Source organism: Furipterus horrens, unplaced genomic scaffold (assembly GCF_987537825.1).
Source record: "Furipterus horrens unplaced genomic scaffold, mFurHor1.1.pri manual_scaffold_4, whole genome shotgun sequence".
NCBI classification, from domain to species: Eukaryota; Metazoa; Chordata; class Mammalia; order Chiroptera; family Furipteridae; genus Furipterus; species Furipterus horrens.
The window spans coordinates 3931524-3946337 of NW_028327174.1; the positions used below are offsets into that span (position 1 = coordinate 3931524).

Below are 14814 nucleotides of genomic sequence, written 5' to 3' on the forward strand. Positions count from 1 at the left end.
TCTTTCTTTCTTTCTTTCTCCCTTTCTTTCTTTCTTCTTTCTTCATTGTTATAATATGCACAATGCAACAGAATAGTTTAGAAGGGAAACAACTCCTACGTCTTGTGGCTTCTCTTCCAGCCCCTATCCATATGCGCAGGAGTAGCAGGTTAGAGTTCCCACCATCTTGGATTTTGCAGCCGGCTTTTTCTTGGAATGTCCTTAGCATTTGCCCATGTTTTTGGAACACTGTCCTTGGGATTCTTTTCAAGGTGTTGATGTAAAGCCAGTATAGGCCTGGGGTCAGGCTGACCTGGGTGTCTAATCCTGGCTCTGTCATTTCCGCTCTTTATGCCGGGCCGCTCCCCCAAAGCTACCCTGTGTTGGTATCCGAGACCGTCACACACCACCACCACCCCCTCCCCCCTCTGCTGGACTTGAACTAAGCCGCTCCAGCAGCGGGAGTGAGAGGCAGCCCTGATGACACCGCCTTCCGTGAGTATCTTAGGAGAGGGAACTTTCAGAAAGACCTCCCTAAACTCCCAGTCAGATACGGTGTTGCAGTGCCGCCCTCCCCACCCCTGGAAGCCCGCAAAGCCATAGAACTCCGGCTCCGCGAGCGAGCTCCGCGGACCACGATGACAACGTCATTCAGGAAAGTGACCCCAGCACCACGTTCAGCCGCTTAAGTAGGCACAGCCCCTTTGATTGACAAGCGAAGCCACCAATGGTGCCCAGGCAGGTCCCTTTTGTGCTCTGGGAGGCGTGCCGCCTCGTCTCCTATGATCCAATAACATGCTCCGAGGGGGCTGTGGGGTGGGACCCGGCTCGCAGCAGCCAATGGGACGAGCACAGCGGGCGCGGAGGAGGCGGTGCGCTCGGCGCTGGCGGCAGAAGTGGCTGCTGCGGGTCAGGGCAGGGCCGGTTAGCGCAGCTGGAGCCGGAGCCGGAGCGGGAGACGCGGTCGCCGTCGGAGCGGGGTGCGCTGCGGCTCGGGAGGCGAGAGGCGGCCGAGGTGAGGGGCGTGCGTCGGCGGCTGGGGAGGCTTGGGCGGACGCGGGGGCGCTGGTCGGCGGCCCAGCCCGCGCCCTGTCAGGCCGCCGCGCCCCGCGCCGGGGCAGCCTCTGGAGCCGCACTGCGAGCGCGCGAACTTCCTGTCGCCGTGGGAGGGGGCGTGTTCGGGCCGAGGGGGGCGCCGGAGCAGACTCCTGGAGAGGGGGGTCCGGCCTGAGGAGAAGTGGGAGCCGGCGCGGCGCGGGCTGGGGGCTTGCGGGAGGGAGAAGTGCCGGCGCGGCGCCCGCGGGGGTCGGAGGGATGCGGCCGAGGGGACACGGCGACTCGGGAGAGGCTGAGGGGGGCCCGGGGCGCGCGGTCCCCTGGCGGACGCGCGGGGAGGCGAGGGCGGCCGGGGAACGCCTGCAGGAGGGCTCGGCCGGGTCCCGCGGTGGCCGGAGGGCGGCGGCGGGGCGGGCGGCCAGGACGCCGAGGCGGACGCGCTCCTTGGGGGCGCTTCGGCCACCGTCGCCCACTTCCTGCCTTCCCGGCCCCCGGCCCCTCTCCTGGCTCCACAGAGGGGCGCGGGGGCCAAGCCCGCCCCGGGGAGCGGCGGGAGCGCCCGGAGCTCGCGGCCCGTGGGCCCCGCGGAGTTTCTCCGGACTGTCACTGGTTTGCGGACCCGCGAGCGCCCCCTGCCCTCGCCCCCGCCTCCGCGACCCCGGAGCTCGCCTGGCGCCCGCAGAGCCCGGCGCCGGGAGGTGGGGATCCCTGCTGCTCGATTTCAGGGGGTCCCCGGGGGCCCGCCCCGCGCCGTCCCGCTGGGGCCACCGGGCGCTGCCGCCGCCGGCGGGGACGCGAGGCCGGGGGCCTGCAGGCGGGGTCGCCGCCCGCCCGTTCCTGGGTGCTGGCCTCCCTCCTTGACCCCGGCCGTCGCGTGTTTTCGCGGTGAAGGGCGGCAGGCGGCTGGCCGTCTCCAGGGCGCCTCGTTACCCTGTTTACCAAACACTCCGGCCGTCCTGATGGGAGTCGAGAGACCCGCTCAAAGCCTGTCGAGTGAGCGCACGCCGTCCCCGTCCTCCCGGGCCCCGCCCCCTGCGGTCACCCCGGCAGGCTGAAGGGGTGTGTGAGCGCCCCCGGGGCCGAGGGCCGGAGCCCGGGGCCCGGTGGGTGCTGCCGGGGGCCCAAGCCCGCCGCCGCCGCCTTCCGCAGTGCCGCCTGAGTCTCTCTTGATTGAGCCGGGAAACTCCCGTCCCTGTGGCACTGAAACGTCGTTTTCGAGTGTGGCGATCTCCTTGGTGCGCTCGTTCCGGCTGAGACGTGAGGCCACTGCAGCAGAGCCTTTTCCGCGCTGCGTTTTCCTTGTGACCATTGTCGTGCAGCTTTCAAGAAAGTGGCCATTAGGCCGATGATATTTATTACTTGGGAAAGTAACGTAACACAGAGGAGTAGGTCCGTGATTCGATCTGCACTCTATTCACTTTTGGGCAGAAGAATAAAAGCTCATTTGAATGGAAAGGGCACTCTTAGCTCAGGCTGTTTGGGAAGTGAAACTTTATTACTTTCCGTCTCAAATGTGTAAGAGGTCATAATGGTCACAGAATCTAAAAGTATGCAAATGTAAACAAACAGTGTCTGGGATTTGAACATATTCTGCTTCTGGGAAGTAAAGTTGACTTTCCCTAGTCTTGGACGGCAACCGAGTCCACGTGTCTGGTGGCCAGGCCAGTCTTAGGGTGGGGGCTGAGGTTCCTCTGTCCTTCATCTTTCTGTTTCTTCTCTATCCACTTCAAAGTCGGTACAGGTCGAGTTAGGAGCGTGGTGTTCAGGCTTCCTGCCTCTGAGGGGCCATCTGGCGTCGCAGGATGTTATGGGACATCAGAAGGTGGCATAGATTCCTCAAGAAGAATCATGGCGCCTTGTGTTTAGAGATCCTGCTAGCACTTCCCAAGCGCTCTCTGGCCGCCCTCGCCTGAACCTCCCAGCTGACTCGGGCCTGCCTTATCTGCCATCAGATTGTAATGGTGGCTTTGTGGAGGCCACCCTGCAGATTATGAGGGTAATAACCACCTTCACATGAGTGATAGTGCTGGTTCAGTTTTTTTCCAGTTAGGTTGTTTGGAACTGCAGCTGCATACCTGAAGGCAGTAATGCCTTGGTCATGACGTCAATTTGCATTCCACAGGTAGCTCCTTTCTTCCTGGCCCTGGCAGTGATCCTTCACATGCCTGAAAGCATCATCAGTGCCCCAAACCTGACTCCTGATTGCTCCCAGGGGTGGTCCCTGGGATGGCCGTGTAGGAATTCCTTTAGTATTTAGTGTCAGTACTAAGGAATTCCTTAGTATTCAGATAATTAGGCTCTGTCTGCTCATTGGAGACAGTCTAAAAAGAAGTCTCGAAGTATTCTGTGCAGTGCAGCATTCTTGGCATATGCGGAGCTCCAAAAGTAACTATTTGAGGGGCAGCTGGCACTTAAGAGCACAAATTTTGGTATTTTGATTAAAAACACATAAAACAACAATAAAAGCCTCTTTAGTGATGTAATGATTTGTATTTATTCCCATGATTGCACATTTATCTGTTTGCTTAATAAAACAGAGCACCTGTAGTCTTTCTTTTTATTTCCTAGAATTAAATCTTTATTTAAAAAAATTGAAATGTATTTGACATATATTATTATATACACTTAATTTTAAAAAAATCAATATTAAAAAGTTATCTGGGTGTTTCCTGTCTCCAGGCATTGACCTAGACAGATGAGAATATAGAAATATATAAATCCAGATTCAACTATCAAAAACCTCAGCAAGAAGCTTTAAGAAGGAAAATAAGGATAGAAATTTGCTATAACCTGAAACTAATATAAAATAACATTGAATGAAACCGTAGCCCTGGTTGGATACCTCAATTGGTTAGAGCATCGTCCTGATACATCAAGGTTGTGGGTTCGATCTCTGGTCAGGGCACACGCAACAATCAACCAATGAAGGCATAAGTACGTGGAACAACAAGTGGATGTTTCTCTCTCTCTCTCTTTAAAATAAACTTGAGTGTCAACTGTAACTGAAAACTAAAATAAACTTTTAAATATTTTTTAGGTAAAAATATATTAATAAATCTTAACTGTTAAAATGCTTAGAAAGAAAATGAGTGGAAAGATATAAATCAAACTATTGCAGTTGTTTTGTTAATCTAGAAGCAGTTTGAGTACTTCTGTATTTTCTAAGTTTTTTATTACAAGATTATTTTTATTGGAAGGAAGTGTACTATCCTCTTTTAAAAAATCTATCATAGCCCTGGCTGGTGGGGCTCAGTAGTTTGAGAGCCAGTCTGTGAACCAGAAAGTCGCTGGTTTGATTCCCTGTCAGGGCACATGCCTGGGTTGCAGGACAGGTCCCTGATTGGGGGCGTGTGAGGGGCAACTGATCGATGTTTCTCTTGCACAACAGTGTTTCTCTCCCTCTCTGTCTCCCTCCCATCTCCCCTCTCTAAAAATAAATAAATAAAAATTTAAAAAAGAAATAAAAAATAAAGGGATCACACCATGTTCCAGGGAAAACAGACTCAGTTCAATTCACAAGTTATGTCCTGGTAGACTTACTGAGCTTAAAAAAAAAATTAGCATAACTTTTTTTAAAATAAGAAGCTTTGCTATAATTTAGAAATGATGTGCTCAGTGGCTATCTGAGGTTTATGTCACTTTTCTCCCTGGGAAGGTGGCACGGTAGAGTGGGAGGAGTGTGGATGCAGACTAGGGCCCTGGGCCCTGTCCAGCCTTTCCCTGGGTTTCAGTTTTCTTATTTGTAAAATAAGGGGCTTAGAGGTTCTTAACCTTTTGAGAATCTGATAACTATGGACTTCTTTCCAGAAAGCACACATGTGGACGGCTTCAGAGGCCTGGACCCGGAGTCAGACTGGATCATCTCATCGCTAAGCTCCCACTCATCCCTGATAGTCTGTAGTCTGTTTTCCCAGCCATCTTTGAGCTGATAATAATGATGCCTTTATAGGGGATACAGTCTAAAGCCTTTTTACCTCTGGGCTGTGTGTGTGTGTGTGTGTGTGTGTTGGTCTTTAAAACATTTCTGAGCAGTGTGGGTGGTGAGGGATATTTCTTTTTGTGACGAAGAAAGGGCCACCACTTTGGTAGGGCCACACAGCCAGAGGACTGTTTGGGGATCAGAACTGGGCTTCTGGTTGCCAGCTTGGGTTTTTTTCCATTAGGGTTAGTTTCCTTGGTGGTTGTCTTTACGAGCTATGTCTGGCAGTGCACATATCCCAGGATGTGTCACTTGTGGAGGAAACTATTTGTTCATCTGCTGAAAGAACTGTTTTTTGTCTGAATTTGGATCACTAAATACCTTTCTGCCTGACCTTCAAAAGGTTACTTTGTTTTTATTTTTTCTTGCTGAATTTTCCATAGGGACATATTTGTAGGACTTGGGTGTTTTGAGCAGGCTTGTTTAATGTTTATCGATTAAAGAGTACATTGAAATGATTACTTCTCAGTATTGCTCTGTACTTGAGAAACTTGTGAAATAAATGTTAAGTGAAAATTCCAAATATTTGACTTGTTTCATCCAAACATGTCCTCAGAGACTAGAGACGTGCCCTGCAGCCCTGAGGCCTGTCCCTGGGCTCAGAGCTGCTGGGTGCGGGCTGTGCCAAAGAGCACGACTGTCCAACAGTGGCTTCTTGTGGCCTGCTGGCCAATTCTGAATATTTTAAGGACTGATTTTTTTTTTAAGTTTATTGACAGTACAGTCTCAACTACAGAAAGAGCTTATGTGTGCGGAAGAACACTAAACTTTAAAGCCTCACAGATGTTAGTGGTTTATTATTGATGAAAAGAGTTATCCACCGTCAAGGTGTTTTGAACACTCAGACATGGAGGTGACAGGATGGAACACAGCAGGTATCGCTCAGAGGCTGAGGGTGTGTGTTTGCGTGTGTGTGTCCCCCGTCCTGTCCTGTTATGTCTGATACCTGTAAGGAGATGGGCTGACATCACGCACTGTCATTTCACAGTGCATTTCTTCAGAGTACCCGAGAGGATGAGGCAGACACGCACAGTCTCAGTGACGCTGCATACAAAGCCTGATGGCACGTGTCAGCGAACTGGTCGCTAGAGAGAGGGCTTGGTGGAGGTACAGGGCAGTCGGTGAATTCTGCACATTAAGTAGCAGAAAATCACCAAAGGTAGAAGCCTGGTAGGAAATGAGGCTGTCAGAGAGTAAGGCCCATGGGGACGTGTACGCTCCAGGGGGCTGCCACCGTGCGGGAATGGTGTCCAGTCGACCACACGACCTGCTCAGCCCTGCCAGTATTTATGAGCATTGACTTTTACTGGGAAGCTTACTTCCCGCAGGTCAGCGTGCACTGTCTACTTAAGGAAATTTGCAGTGAAGCGAAATATACTATCGTTAAAGTGCCCAATTGATGTTATGTTATCCAATTCCATTGAAAATCCTTCTCAGATGTGTTATTCTTGCCTTGGCCACGTTGCTTAGTTGGTTGGAGCGTCATGTCACACACCAAAAGGTTGTGGGTTCAATTCCCGGTCAGGGCTCATGTCTGGGCTGCAGGTTTGATTCCCAGTCGGGGCGTGTATGGAAGGCAACTGCTCGATGTTTCTCTCTCACGTCAATGTCTCTCTCTCTCCCTCTCTCTCACCCTCCCTCCCTCTTTCCCTCCCTCCCTCTCTCCCCCTTCCTCTCTCTAAAATCAATAAAAAACATTTCTTTGGGTGAGAGTTAAAAAAATGTGTTACTCTTCTCCTGCCAAGGGATATTTAGTATATTTGGACCTTTCTTTGGTGACTCCGGGTCACAGGGATGCTGTCAGGTTGTTGATGTGGGCGAGGCCTCTAGCCCTGCATGGAATACCTCCCGTCCTAGCATTTGGAAGGCCTTTCCCCCTCTTCTTACCCCCTCTAAGCTTCTGTCCTCTTCGTTGGGGTGAAGGCCTGAGGGCCATCATAGCCTCTTTGGGTCTTTGGGTTTTGAGGGCAGCCCTGCCACACGGAGGCCTTGCTCCCTCTGGGCTGGGGATTCTGTGCCTGAGTTGAAGGTTATAGGCTACGGAAAGCCTGCCCCTGGGGTGACGGGTTGTGGCTGTGACTAGACATAGGGACCCTCAGAATTGGAAGGAAGTGTGTGTGGTAGTGGTGATAAGTCATACTTCGGGGATAAAAAATATAAAGACTTGAAAAAGCAAATTGTAAAGTCATATGTACTCTAATCAGGTGTGTAAAATGTTAAAATAATATACAGCAATGAGGTTACAGTTGTAGAATCATGGAAAGTCTTGTTTTCCAAACTGTACCATTGCCCTTTTACTTTCAGAATAAATATTTAAGTACTAGCTTGATTTTATAATTTTTATATATAAAATATATTGATATATGAACAGCTTCGGCACTGCCTGGGTAGCTTTATTGGTTAGAGCAGCGGTTCTCAACCTGTGGGTCACGACCCCTTTGGGGGTCGAACAACCCTTTCACAGGGGTCGCCTAAGACCATCGGAAAACACACATATAATTACATATTGTTTCTGTGATTAATCACTATGCTTTAATTATGTTCAATCTGTAACAATGAAAATACATCCCGCATATCAGATATTTACATTCCAATACATAACAGTAGCAAAATTATAGTTATGAAGTAACAACGGAAATAATTTCATGGTTGGGGGTCCCCACAACATGAGGAACTGTATTAACGGGTTGCAGCATCAGGAAGACTGAGAACCGCTGGGTTAGAGCATTGTCCTGACACGCCAAGGCTGTGGGTTCGATCCCCGGTCAGGGCACACACAAGAAGCACCCAGCGACGCATCAGTAAGTGCGGCAGCACGTCGACGTCTCTCTCTTTGTCCTCCCGCTCTCTCTCTGAAATCAATAAATAAAGCAGCGTGGCTGTGTGGCCGTTTGCAGTTCACCGAGAACTCTCCACGGCCCTCATTTTGTTTCCAGAGCAGGCTGGTTGGTTTGCCCCCCTCTCCATTGTTCAGAGGCAAAGAAGAGGGGGGGCTGGAGGCTGGTGGTTTTGCTTGAGGTCGGTGGGCTAAGACTCCACACAGGCCTCACCCCAAGGCCGGGGCTCCCAAAAAACCTAGTTATGGGGCTTCTGCTGGGGCCTGCAGGTGGTCTTCAACATACAGAATAAACTGTGGAGTGTTTTAAAGTTTCCCATTCCATTGAATGAAATTTTATTATTATAAAGTGGTGTCCAAACCTTAGTTTGAACATTTTCATGTTTTAAACTACATTTGTGTTCCATTGTACCCAATTATATTGTCGCCAACTGAGTGTGCCAAGTCTGTGAGTTGCGGTCTTCAGAGAAACCGCAGGGCAGGCTCCGCTCCCCTCGCGACCTCCAAGCCTGCTGTTAGTGGCTTTGGTAGCTGACGGATTGCTGGAGCGTGGGGCTGGCCTGCCTGGGCGCCCTTTAGCACGGATATGGCAGTGTTCTAACTGAGGAGGCCATGGTGACTTCTGTACCAGCAAAGGCATCATCAGCTAAGGAGCCTGTCTAGGCTGGTGCTAGCGAGGGGGCAGGGTGAGGGTGGGGCACATTGGGGCGGGGGTCACCATCTGAGACAGATGTCCCGGGTCAGAGGTTTCTCAGGGACCGTACAAGAAGCTTTACAGTCCTGCTCAGCATTAATCCACTTCTCATGAGGATAAACCAAAGCTCTGAGAGATGACATGGCCTTCACTGGGTCCCCGTCAGAGCCACGGCTCCTGTCACTTACCCTGCCGCCTTAAATAGGGGAATTCTGTGTTACTCACCTACAAATACGAAAATAATTATTACAAGTGAATCTTCTTCCCGCCCTCTCAGAAACAGAAACGAGGCACGGTTATGCGGTCTTTTGTTGAAGGTAGGGCCTTTGCCTGCAACTAAGTTGCTTTAGATGATGTCCGAGTTAAAGACAAAGGGAGGGAAGGGAGGACTTGTAAACAGCCTGGCTGCTGGGCGCGGGTCCGGGCGGCCTCTGCCGGCCACCTGTTCACCTGTCCACTCGTGGCCGCCGCCGCTGCGGGGCTCCCAACCAGGGCCGGGCGGGGGGCTGCGGAGCTGCCCAGGGGTGTGTGCCGGTCCAGCCCCCTCCTGCGGCCGCCTTTGGGAAGGTGGTGTGTGCGCTTTCAGAGCAGTCAGTCAAGGGAGCAGAAAGCGCGTTTCTGTAAAGCACTGATTCTGCACCACACTTGGTAGGATTGTGAAAGGTCTGCACGTTTTGCTCACGTTGTGATATCAAATGAAGATCGTGCAGGTAAATGAGAGATGTTTGTTTTTGTGCTTGCGATAATCATCATTCTTGTGTCAAAAGCTTTCCCCCCCTTTCTTATCTTTTAGGTTTTTTAAATATTGAAGGCACAACATAGAAAATAGTTTTCTGAGTAAAGAACTCTTTGTATTTTACCTTCCACACACAAAGGGCTTTAGTATGTATCTTGGAAGCAGTAGCTGCCCCTACTAACTGCCTACTTTGTTCCAAGCTTCAGAAGAGGCAAGACAGGTGCCCTGCCTGTCCACCTCCAAGGTCACTAGTTTGAACGTGAGCGCGCTGCAGGTAGTAAGATCCTGTGCTCAGTCCAAGGTCATCCAGGTTGCAAACAGGGGAGAGGCTTTGGAAGCCCACACTGACCTCATGTGCCTGTCTCCTTTTCACTGGTCAGCGTGTCTATGACTGTGTCATTCAGATTTGCTTACATATCTTCCCTGTTTTACCATAGTCTTTAAAAAGACTTCGTGGTCCCATAATCCTGTTGCTGTCATGAGATTACTGTATCCCCCTAATGCTGGACATTTTAGGTTACTTTGACTTTTTTTTTTTTTTTTTTTTTTTTTGCTGCTATCGCAGACGAATTTACAGTTTATAACTTCATTATTTTTCTTTTTTCATTTGTGTAATTAGTTCCTGGGGATAAATTCCCAGAAACAGAAAAAATGCTGGATTAAAGAATCTACATATCTTAGAGGGGTTTGAATACCTGCTCTGTTGCTGGTGGGTGTATTTTCTGATTATTTATGAGTAAACACATTGAGGAATTCTTTTTCTTTAAGGCACCTTGGCCTTTAGAACTTCCAAGTATCTGTGAGATAAGAAACTTTTGTGAGTGTTTCTTAAATGAGTCACATTTTTTCCCCTAAGTTTCTGGATATCATTTTACTTGACTTGGATGCTTTACTTTTATAAGTAAAAAACAGTCTTTGAAGAAGTTCTTCCTATTTTAGTTTAAAGATTTTTATTTATTTTAGAGAGAGAGTAAAGGAAGGAGAGAGAGAGGGAGAGAAACGTGGATGTGAGAAACATTGATCCATTGCCCCCTGCACACGCCACGGCCAGGGATCAGATCTGTAACCCAGGCGTGTGCCCTCACCGGGAGCTGACCCGCGACCCTTCGCTCTGCAGAACGATGCCCAGCCCACTGCGCCACACCGCTCAGGGCTTTATAACACCTGAGCTAAGGTCCTCCACTCCCAGGGTCGTAAATGTCTGTAGCTGCCTGCCTCCCTCGGCTCAGCCACCGTGTACTCTGAACCTCGGTGTGACTTAGGCCGCGTCCTTGTTCTCTGCACTTCCTGCCTGCGGTTGGGGAAGGCTGTGCAAGGTTGCTGGCCTGCGTCCCTCATTCATCAGCTGGACGGCCGAGGGGCTCTCGGCCTCCTTCCGACTGCGCCCCACTTGCAGGTGCTGCTGTCCTGGTGCCCCTGGCTCTGTTCAGACGTCTCAGAGAACACACTGCGGGGCTGGCAGTGGGTGCTGGCTCTCTTTGGCTTTCTGTTGCTTGAGGTCACTGTGTCCTTCCCTGCGTTTCTTCACCAGGGGCTGGCTGGCTTTGTCACCTTCCACTGCCCCTCAGGTATTCACCCTCAGACCCAGTGGAGTCTTCTTCTCCTGGCGGCTCATTTTCCAGGGTCTGCAAAATGGAACGTGCTCAGCAGGGACAACGAGGGGCTCCGGGTGCGGAGCAGCGGCCAGACTGCAGCTTGCACCCTTGGGTCCCACCCTTGGATTCCGCCTGTTTCTCCATCAAGCTCCCACCGCCTGCACCCCGTGGGTGCCGCTTCCCCTTCACTTCTCTGGTCCCACCACGGACAAAAACTCTCCTGTCTTGGTTCCTCTTACACTAGCTGAGAAAGGCTGACGTTCACAACAAAACAGAAGCCATACTATGTAGTAAGGGAGAAATAAGAGGAAATCGTCGCAAACAGCATGAAGCATAACCAGAGCTCTGTTTCCCAGGCACAGGGGGCTTTGGTGCCCGCACCGGGGGGCTGGTCTGACTGCACCGACCCGGCTGGGGGTTCCCTAGCTTCCTGCTTCCCCGCTCTGCCGTGTTTATGTTGTCAGTAAACCCAAATTTTAGAGCAATGCTCTGCTCTGTGCTTGGCAGCCTGTGTTTTTATCACAAGTATGGAAATCGTACTGTGCCCTGGTTTCCACAAATGCCTAAACATGCCTAGGTTGGCTGTCGCCTAGGCAGCTGGCAGAGTTGCTGGCTGTGCGTGTGGCAGGGGCTGGAGGGACGGCCTCAGGGCTCCTCAGCCAGGCTGGGCGGTGACCCCCAAACCCCAGAGGCACAGGCTCCTCACTTCCCTTTTCCCCTCGCTCACAAGTTAGGGAAAGAATTAATGCGTTGGGCCATTGGAGCACTATAAAGTGTGCCTCCTTTCATGAAGACTGAGTAAATTTCAGACTTGTCTTTTGTTACTTTATCTTTAAGGCTGCTTTTATTTCCTTTTAGATTTATTTATTCTCTTTTTTGCTCTTGCAGATGTGGGTCTGGAAGTTGGTGCTCGCTGCCAGAATTGCTTTTTTGATCTGTGCTTTTTGGTCTACAAATTCTACCAGGAACTTGCACGTCCATGAAATTTAGAAATAGTTGGAAATAACACACTCTCTTGCTAATAAGTAAAGAGACAGGCACAAAAAAACAAAACAAAAAAAACCTTGAAATCTGTGCCTTACAAAAATTTAGTGTTAGCCATGTGACTGGAGAGGTGGAGCCCCATTCTTGGAAGACTCTGTTGGCCCACTTGGACCTCCCGGAGGAGTGGGTAGGAGGAGGGGACTTCCCCTCCCCGCTGTGTTGGTGGCAAACTGCCAGTATCCACAAGGGCCGTGGAGCCGGCTTCCTGGCCCCTTGGTCTGTTGAGCGGGGCTGGCTTTAGGGCCCTGCCCTGGGACCCAGGTTGCTTCCACCTGCAGGAGGGCTCTCTCTGGAGCAGTGGGACACACCAGCCTCTGCTGAGCTCCGCTCCCGGGCCAGCCCAGCCCCGATTACGTAAGCAGCTCCGCAGGCTCGAATCCCACCCCGGCTCTGGGCAAGCCACTGCCTCCCTCTGTGCTTTAGCCCCTGCGCCTCTGAAATGGGGGTACGGACAGGACTGTTGTGAGGATTGGCCACGGCACCGTGTGCCCTGAACCCGGGGCAATACTGCACCTTGAGAGCCCCACTTAGTGTAGCCATCGGTGTGCCCTGAGGCCCCCCCCCCCCACACGCCACCTGCCTCTGTGACTCCCACTGTGCAGTGTGGGAAGCAGGCTCGCAGGGGCTTCCCAGCCCTTCAGACCCAGATCTGCCTTCAGGTTCTCCCTTCAGTGCGTTGCTGGTCCTCCAAGGGGACCCCGGCTCTCCAGGACGCTGGGGTGTGATTGCAAAGGGACCGCTCACTCTGGGCTGTGCCCGCCAGGCATTGTTTGTAGGTGGGCTTTTTTACTGCCCCTGTGCACATACCGTGTGCATGTTATGTATACAAATGATGCCGTGAGTATGAGTATATAGAATGCCAGTTAATTGTAAAACTGGAATTTATAGTTCGCATTTTGTCATTTTGATTTCCTCAGTCATTGAATGCCGAAGGTATCATCTTCTAGGGAGCTAGGGACTTCCTTGACCCTAGAAAAGTATTTTTTGGGGGGGAGAGTTCAGTAGAGGTTTATTGCGCCTCTCTTGTATGTTGGTGTATGCCCTTCTGTCTGTCCGACATCTGCATGCTTCGCAGATCAGGGCATGTTGGGGGACAGAGTCCCCAGTGTGGCTAGGCTGAGTTGTGAACTGAAGCAAGTTTGGGAGTTCAGAGTTCATACCAGGTTCAAAAGGGAGGAGTGTCTGAAGTCCCCATCGGAGCAAAGCAGGTCATTACATCAGAGGGGCGTCGGAGGGATTCTGCGGGATCCCTTGGTTCTCTGGAAGCATTGACTCTGGCTTACCTGCCTGCCCAAGGGGCTTTCGTGGTGCAGAGTGACTTCTGCCCTGCTCACCTAACCCTGGGCACTCGTGTGCTAAGACACGTGGGGGGAACCGAGCAGTGTTTCCGGGCCGGTATTTGGGTCTCAGATCTCCTTCAGAATTTTGTGAAAATGGGTTCTCTCCCCACCGAAATGGACACAAAGATGTGCCTGCAATTCTGACAGGTTTATAAACCCCATTCATTTATTCAACGGCTCTCCAAGTGTCATGTGCCAGGCACACTTCCAGGCAGTGCGGTCACAGCAGGGGCGCGGGAGACCCAGCCCTTGCTCTCCGGTGGGGGAGGGAGGCAGGCACCCGAGCACGCTGAGCCCCCGTGCGCTGGCGCGGCCAGGCCCCAGCCGCCTGCCTGGGGCGGGGCTCCTTGCTGACTCCCAGGTCCCTTCCAGTTGTTACCTCCTTGAACTGCTTTTTGACTTCACCATCAGTATCACAATGATTTTTAAAAATTTAATATTTCCTGAGGTTTGTTTTGTGCCAGGTGCCCTACTGCCCTACGCATGATCACTGAGCCGTCTGACAACTCTGTTCAGCAGGTGGAAGTGGGGCGTAGAGAGGGTCTGTCTGTGACAGGCCTCAGCGGGGAAGGGTGGTGTGCGCCTTGGGTCAATGCTGCTTGGTGGCGAATTCAGCAGCCAGGCCCGAGGACACCACCAGAAACGCCAACAGAAAATTAAGCTGGCCACTTTGTCCAGGAGCAGCTCCGCCGTCGGACCGGTTGCTTTGGCGGTCAGAAATGTAACCTTTACCCGACAGTCACGTCACATTGCCTTGTCGGGGAGGGAAACCTGAGTGGGACATGCTGCGAGTCCCCACGGAGCAGCCTTTATAGACGCTTGACATGGCCAAGTGCATGTATTTACGGCTGGCCGAACCGCACGAGCCCGCCCTCAGCCTCGTGAATGGCGTTGGAAGGGCCCGTCTTCCAGTCGTTGGCTGAGGCGACTTGTACGCGCACGGGTTCCGCACCAGACAGCTGTGTTCTTGTTTCAGCTTTTCAGGCAGTGCCTGGTGGGCAGGAGTAACTTCCTGAAAAGTTGCTCTAAAACACTTCGTGTCCTCTGTCGAGGGTGAAATAAAACAGCATTTGTGATCTGACTGAGCCCCTGACATAACAGGATCATTATTCGGACTGGAAGTTTGCAAGCTGCCCCCCTCCTGGCACCACAGCTGCTAGTTCCTGAAATATTTATTTTACGTTTATGATGTCATAGCTCGCTTGCAAAATGCTAAGGCTTGCCACAGCTCATGTAAGACAGCAGCTGCACTTTGGGAGCTGCTTTGAGGCGTGACTTCGATGCCAGGGCGACGTTCCCCGGCAGCCAGCCTCGCGTGGACAGGGGCCGGGCTGTGTCCGGCCCAGTGTCAGTGAAATGCTGCTGTGCCCGGTCCTTCTTCCCGGGTGGCTGGGTCCGGAGAAGCCCCGAGGCTGGGAGGGGACGGCTCTTGTTATGCGACCTAGGGACGGTCATTGGAAGCCAGGTCCTGAGACAGGCTTGGGGAGCCATTCTCAATGCAGTTTCCAGTTTGAAGGGGTGAGGCAGGGGTGGGGAAGTCCAGGTTTGAAGTCCG

The 14814-nt window shown here is 51.9% G+C and overlaps 1 protein-coding gene across 1 annotated transcript in view; it reads left to right on the forward strand.

Moving 5' to 3' along the window:
- Positions 1-859: 859 nt before the first annotated feature.
- PACSIN2 (protein kinase C and casein kinase substrate in neurons 2) overlaps positions 860-14814 on the forward strand; it is a 106155-nt gene continuing 92200 nt past the window's right edge. The window contains exon 1 of the mRNA XM_090272304.1: positions 860-994. The gene's annotated coding sequence lies outside the window, so the exon portion shown is untranslated. The remainder of the gene's footprint in view (positions 995-14814) is intronic.